The sequence below is a fragment of the Cervus canadensis genome, chromosome 4 (genome assembly GCF_019320065.1).
Source record: "Cervus canadensis isolate Bull #8, Minnesota chromosome 4, ASM1932006v1, whole genome shotgun sequence".
In the NCBI taxonomy this organism is placed as follows: domain Eukaryota; kingdom Metazoa; phylum Chordata; class Mammalia; order Artiodactyla; family Cervidae; genus Cervus; species Cervus canadensis.
In genome coordinates this window covers 1,195,412-1,203,175 of record NC_057389.1, presented here as the reverse complement: position 1 = coordinate 1,203,175, position 7,764 = coordinate 1,195,412, and positions in this window count along the sequence as shown.

Here is a 7,764-nt window from a genome sequence, read left to right as displayed (position 1 = left end):
TTGAAAAAACATGGTTGGAAAATTTTTGTGCTATATGTAAATGCATATGTATATATATGTATAACTCAATCTTTTTACACATCGTAAATCAAATAACACTCACAACTTCCCTATTCGTAGACATTTCTGTACTTCCAGTTTTACACTAATACATAAAGTTATGAATAGTCTTGAATATATCATTGCACACTTGAGAAAATATTTCTTAAAATGGTATTGCTAGAAGAAGAATTGTTAGCCCAAAGGAATATAAGATTTCAAAAACATACTTCCTAATTGCCTTCCCCAAAAACTTCTATCTACTGTATACAAATCTACCAGGTTTTCTATACACCTTTCCCACATTTGCCGTTTGTGCTATCTGATACATGAAAACGCACACACACAGTTGCCAGTGAGAATGCAGTCCTCTGTGTTTACTGGCCATTTTATTTCTCTTTGTAAGAATTGCTATCTGGCCTCCTTTACTCATTTTAGTGTTGAGTTGTTTGCCTTTTCCTAAATTATTTATAGCAGTCTTTATACATTCTGGTTATCAATACCTTGTCTGCTAAATGTGTTGCAGTAATTTATCTCTTCCACTGGTTTATGTTTCTTTCCCCAATTATACAAAATCGTTTGAGTTTTTTAGGAGAAATCTGTGACATACACTTGATAGTTTCTGGGTTGGAGGTCTCACTTGAGAAGACCTTTGCTACCCCAGGGCTTTGAAAGTTTTCTGTATTTTCCTCTAACACATTTATATTTTTGCTTAATGTTTGGTACTTTAAGCCATATGGAATTTTAGTAAATAATATGAGGCACAGATAGTATCTTGCTTCACTTTTTCCATATGAGAGCTACTTTCCTACAATTTAATAAACACATGATGTTTCCTACTGACTAAAAGGCCAAGTAAACAGTAAGTTGAAGTCTTACATATACTTGAGTCTGCTTAGGTACCCTGTTCAACCTTGTTTCCCTGTTCCTAAACTCTCTAGGCTCAATTAGCATAGGCCCTTTAGTATGTAGTCACACATATTTTAGAAGTCCTGTCTCATTGACATTCTTTTTCAGATATATTTGGCTCTTCTGGGTCATCTTCAGAGAAAGATAGATAGTCTTTTTGATTAAATCAAATTTACTCTTATTAAGTGAATTAGATATTTGCTATCTTGGTTTTGTCTGAAACCCAAGGGCCAAAAGCAAAATAATACATGACAAGGACTCCTACATTTCAGAATGAAGGATATTTTCTAAGTATTTTATATTTTTAATAAGACCTATTTTTCTTACTGGATAGTGCTCATAAAAAGAAATGCGAGCTTTATCGCCGGGCTTCTCATACTGATCCCTCCGATTTCTTTCTCTTCATGTGCTCATTACACTGTGTGTTGCTGTAGAAGATGCCTTTTTCTTGTGTCTCTAGTCAGTGCTTCTCATATTTTGCCATGTAACTGTGGCATTTTCTGTAAACTTCATATAAGCATCCCTTAGATTGAGGATATTTCTCTTTAGTTTATGCTTGCTGATTTTTTGAGTCACTAAAGAGCATTAAATATGACCAAATATATATTTTCCTTAGTCTTCTAATAGTGATGTATATACTTATTTTCTGATACTTACCCAGAAATAATATTCAAGGAAAGAAACCCTGAGATCAGACTGCTTCACATAGAGTGGGGAAGAAAGGGTTAAGTATTAGTTCAGATACATGAAAGAAAAAAGTTTCTCATCAACAGAAGGCTGAGACCAATGTAACAATATCTGAATATTGTGTAATATTATATTGGCTATAGACTCAGTGGGCAATAGAGTAACACTCCATTTCCTGAATTTCTTAATGTACTCTTTATTGTGTGTGTATACCCAGAGAAGCAAATTTTCTAATTTTTCCAGATGTCAGCACAGAGATAACTTCTACTTGATTATGGTATTCTTTAAATTCTGCTGTTTTTTAATCGGAGGATAATTGCTTTACAATGCTGTGTTGTTTTCTGCTGTACAACAACACAAATCAGCCATAATTTTATGTATATTCCCTCCCTCTTGAGCTTCCCTCCCCGCTCCCATCTGCTGGGTTTAGAATGTTAATAACAGTTGATCCTTGAACAGCATAGGTTTGAACTGCATGGCTCCACTTAGATGTGGATTTTTAAAATAGTAAATATTATGGTACTACATGATCTGAGGTTGGTTGAATCCAAGAGTGCGAAACCTCGGATTCAGAAGAACTGCCCGTGAATATACATGGGAGGGCCAGCTCTAAGCTCCACATGGATTTTCTACTGTGCAAAGAGATGGCACCCCTAAACCCCCACATTGTTCAAGGGTCAGCTGTATTTACTTTAAGGTTATAATGGTCATGCTCATGAGAAGAAAATGCGTTATATTTCTCTCTTTGTACACTTTTAGTTCTTTTTTAATAGTAGAGTTTTGCTGTTATCAAAGAATTACATACCAAACTTCTTTTTAAAATCTATGTTCTGGGACAGTTTATATATAATGTGGAAAATATCTGCTATTTGAAGTTCTATAGAATCTGTCTGTGAAATTACCTGGGCCTAGTCTTTTAAAGAGAAGCTTTTAATTGCCGTGACCAGTTCTTTGCTAATAAAACTTCTATTCCTATGTTTATTTCTTGAATCATTAATGGTAATATATACTTTTCTATGAAGTGATATACTTCATATAGTTTTCTAAATATAAGAATAACTATAATATTTTCTTATAATTCTTAGGTTGTTTAACGTAATCTTATATTCCTTTCCCATCTATAATTTTGTTTACCTGTGTCTGTCCAACTTTCTTTTCTTATAATTGCCAGAAGTTCAGTTTAATGGGATTTTCTAAGAACAAACTTTTGATTTTACTTATTGTGCTTGAAGTTTATTTTATTTAATCAGTTTCTGCTTTTGTATTTATTAATTCTTTTAAGTTGGTTTTGTATTATTTTGTCGATATTTTCTGGCCCCTTCGGTTTATGTGTGTGGCAGGATGAATAATCAGTATTTGCTGTCTCGGTCTTGTCTGAAACCCAAAGGCCGACATAATAGGCAAGGAGGACCCGTACACTTGAAGGCAGCGGTCTCGTCTGTGTACAGGGCCAGAAGGGAGCGCTGAGAAGCCGCCTTGGAACCCTCGGTCCTACGCCAGCGGGAGGACGTGGAGGCGTCGAGGTGGGGGACGGGGGCGCAGGCGCCCTGAGGCGCTGGTGCTGCTGGCGGGGTCGTTCCTCCGAGCTTGCCCTCCGCAGCGCGGGGAGGTTTCCCGACCCCAAGACTCGCTGGACGGACTTAGAGGACCGCTCCCTTACGGTACACATCCCCGCCCTCCTCTGCCCCTAGTGTCTGAGGGGCCCAGAGGCAGAATGCGAAAGGGGAAGGCAGGCAGCGCGCGGCCAGAGCCGCCCGCCTGACGAGGCGCGGAGGACGCCTCCCCGACAGAGGGCCGCGGGGGCCTGTGCTGCGGCCCAGACGTTATGGAGACTCCCAGGCCTGAACAGACCGAGAGAGGAGCCCTAGAGGCTGACTCCACGCGCGGAGTCTTAGTGGCCAGGCCAGAGACAGCTCTCTGCTCACATCCAGAGAGCGACAGCTTGATGTTTCTAGAAAAGACATTTCCAGAAAGCCTACTGAATACTCTCACGAAGTCCGCCGTGAAGAGTCGCAAACCCAGAGAGCATATCACTGCATCACAACCGCCCTCCCCCTCCGTGTTGTTCAGTTCAGTCGCTCAGTCGTGTCCGACTCTTTGCGTCCCCATGAATCACAAGCTCTCCTCATCCCGCCCTTTACCGCCCAGCCCCACCCTGCAGGGCCCTGAGGTGGCAGCTGGGCGTGCGGGCCTGAGTGACCAGGGGCCCCCAGGGCGGACGGAGCCGCACACGGCGCCGCCCTGCCCCCCGCAGAGTCCCGACTGAGGTGGACTGAGTTGGGAAAGGGAAGTGAAGCATCGCATCAAATGCCAGCGTAGACGGTTCCACTGAAATGGGCCTCTTAGTTAATAAGCTCATAACCATTGCTAGAAGTGACTGGAGGATTCTTATTCCCATCTAAGAGTGGTCAGAAAAGCTATAACTGTTTCTCAGTTTTTTATCCAAGGAGAAGGGAAGAATGAGACTGTAGAATGGATTTTATTTTTTTTTTTCACTTTTTATTTGAGACTGTAGAATGGATTTTAAAAGATAGTGAAATGAATTTGAAAATGAATTTTCTTTATGTTTAGTTAAGTGAAGTCGCTCAGCCGTGTCCGACTCTTTGCAACCCCATGGACTGTAGCCTACCACGCTCTCTGCGCATGGGATTTTCCAGGCAAGAGTACTGGAGTGGGCTGCCATTTCCTTCTCCAGAGGATCTTCCCGACCCAGGGATCGAACCTGGGTCTCCCGCCTTGTAGGCAGACGCTTTACTGTCTGAGCCACCGGGGAAGTCTTATTGTTTGCACCGTGTCAACTTTTGCTAGTTCAGCATACCAGTTATATAGTCTTTTAACTTATTTATTTTCAAACTTTGTTTACTAATACTTACATTTAAAATGACGAATATTTCTCTGAATATTATGTTGGCCATATTTGACAGATTATTGTAATTAGTGCTTTCATTTTCATTCTTTATAAAGGATATAAATTATAATTTATAATTTGAATTTTAGTTTTATCTGAGGGGGTGTTTAAAAAATTTCCACATGCATGACTTCTTTTGCTATTTTTTGTTGTTAATCTCTGATCTTACTGCAATTTGATAAGAAAATTTGTCCTCTGTGATTTCTTTTATGAATACTGGAGATCTTTGTGACTCAACACAAAAATTTTTATTTAAGGTCTTCAATGCAGCATCAGGGAAGCAGTTTCCACACTCATAAAATCTCCCTTATTCAATTCCTTGTTCAGATTCTCTTGATCCAGTAACCTCAGGATTCAAATTCGTGCCAGTACATGTTGTTTAGGTCCTAGTAGCTCCTTCAGAGTTTAGTTCCTTTCCTTGCATAGCATGCCCAGCACTTCTCTGTTGTGTTTCATTATGTTGTGACTTGACCCTACTTATTGGGTCAAGAGGAATGATGGGGAGATAGACGCTGAATGAGATGCATATTGTCTTGCAAAGCTGAAGCCTCACTATCATCTCCATCAATGGAGGTGTAACAGCCTTTAATAGGAGGGGTGGGTCACTCCGTATGGTTAGGGCAATCTGGGGTTTCAGGTTTCTCCAGTGCATCAACCGAGATGGTTCCATCGCAAGACCTGCAGTCCCATTCCTTCTGACAAAGGCTCTACCTTGGTATACCAGGCTTTCCTGGATTGAGAATTCACTTTTTTATGCAACTAGATATCTTTATAATTAAGTCCTGATTGACAGCTCTTTCTGCTATCTTGCTGCAGAGGCATGAGTCTCTTCAACAGCTATCAAGGAGGCCCACTTGTTGTTTCACTTTGCTTTAAACCGGAGACTAATCATCATTGGATTTTTCTTTTCCCAGTGGCTAGCTGCACTCAAAATCCATCTTCTGTCATTGTTGTTATAATTATGATTTCTCTCAAACCTTTCAAACATTTGAGACATTGCACCCATCAAGGCTTTTCCTTCTATTGTGATCCCACCTCAGTTCATCACTAGTGAATTTTTAACAACTGTGGTCTGTGATAACTAGTTTCCTAAGATGGTCCTGATTTTATAGTATGTAAACATCATATATCTTATTTTCTCTCCCCTTGGATCTGGCCAGAGCTGAGATTTCTTTGATCAATAAAATAGGTATACAGGTATACTCTTGACCTGGATTTTAGTTAACTGGAAGTTTTCACATCTGCTTTTTTGGAACACTTGGTCTTGGAATGTTCCCTCTTGCCATTTTGGAACACTTTGGAACACTTTGCCATTTTGGAACACTTGGTCTTGGAATGATCCTGCTTGCCATTCTGTGAAAATTCTACTTGTAGGCATTCTGGTCACAGTCCCAGGTGACTTTGCAGTTGAAGCCAGCATTAGCCCCTGAGAATGAGCCCGGTTGACTTCCTGGTTGATTTCAACTTCAGTTGACCTCTTCGAAGCTGAAGAACTGCCCAGTTGAGCACACAGTCATGAGAAATAATGAAATAGTTACTTTAAACCACTAAGCTTTTGGGTTACTTGCTATGAAATAGTTTATAATCATGATATGGTGTCATGGTGTGCCAGGAGCTGCTGTACTCCATTCACTGCCAATAGTGAGATCTTCATCATTAGCCAGCTGGTGAGTGATCTGGCTCCAAAATTCTATTCTTAAAGTTTGCTTCTTTGGACCACTTGTCTCCAACTGTCTAAGATCAGGTCCCCTTAGAAACATTTGTTGAGACAGAAATGCCAAGTGATATGCATGCACAGTTTATTGGGGAGTAATCAAAATAATGCCTGCAAGGGAATAAGAAGGGAACGATTGTGCAGAAGGAGAGGTTGAACTATGATGGGTTTGTCCCACAGGGACTCTGAAGGTAGGATGGGCCTTCAGTGTTTCCCTGGATTTCAGCAGGAAGTCTAAGATGAGTAATTGGGTATAAGTCGCCCCCAGGGAGGGGGCTAAATTGAGTGAGGCATCCTTGGAGTGTATACTGCAACATCCACTATAGTGTCACTTAAAATATTTTATAATAGTGTTTTTTTAATCCCTCTGCCTTTTGTCTATGAAACTTTCTTTGTTCTATTCCCTCTGTTCATTATGTTGTTTGAAAGCTATAAACATTTCTTATTCTTCTCATCCTTACATTTTTGAATATGTGTTTAGTCTTATAACTTTTCTATCAATATCTATATTTAATCAGAATATCTCTACTTTTCCTGGAAGGAATGGGATTTGTAATCTACTTTGGTGTGTTTTCTGATCCTTGCCTTTCTCCTCTGCTGCCTCTGTAGAATAATACGTTACACTAATCCATATTATTATATTTTGTACTAATAATTTTTAAACTAGGAAAAAAAGCTATAGTTTTTTCCTCAGCATTATTGTATTCTATATCACTCACTTTCTTGCACATATTAAAAGTTTTATTGCAGTTAATCCTATAGTGATTATTTCTGAGAGAATCAAAAGGGTGATACATTTTCCTAGTCCCTTAATATTTGAAAATGTCTGTTATTTTGATTAATTTGAAATGTAGTTGCTTGGGCATAACATATAGGTTCAAAATCAGTTTTTTCCTTTGAACTTTGAAGTAATTGCTTCATTGTCTTCCAGCATCCAGTGCTGCTGAGAAGTGTGATGAAATTCTGACTGTTCTTTCTTTGTAGGTAACCTGGTTCGAAACTTCAGTGTTCTTAAATGACAACAAGATATATCTTGATGTGGGCCATTTGCCTTTACTTTTTTCTTCCAGGATTCCAAATAAATGAAATCATAATGATACATACTCTTTTTGAGTCTGACTTCTTTTATGTGGCTTAATTTTTTTTTGAGGCTCATTCATGTTTCTGTGTATATTAGTTTTATTCCTTTTATTGAGTACTAAAATTTAATTTGTTTTTTCTTTTCTAATTGTTTGTTGCCACTATATAAGAATACAATTTTTGAATTGAATTGGGCACATTGTATTTAGTGACTGTAAATGCATTAATTCTAAGGATTCATTTATAGGTTCTTTTGGATTTTCAGCACAAGCAATTCATCTGTAAGTAATGGCAGATTCTTTTTAATACTCTTTTAGTATTTTCAAATCTTGCCTTATTACATGGGTTAAGACATCCTGCACAACACTGAGTGAAAGTAGTGGTGCTTGCTTTCGTTATTTCTAATCTCAGAATAAAATTTCTCAGC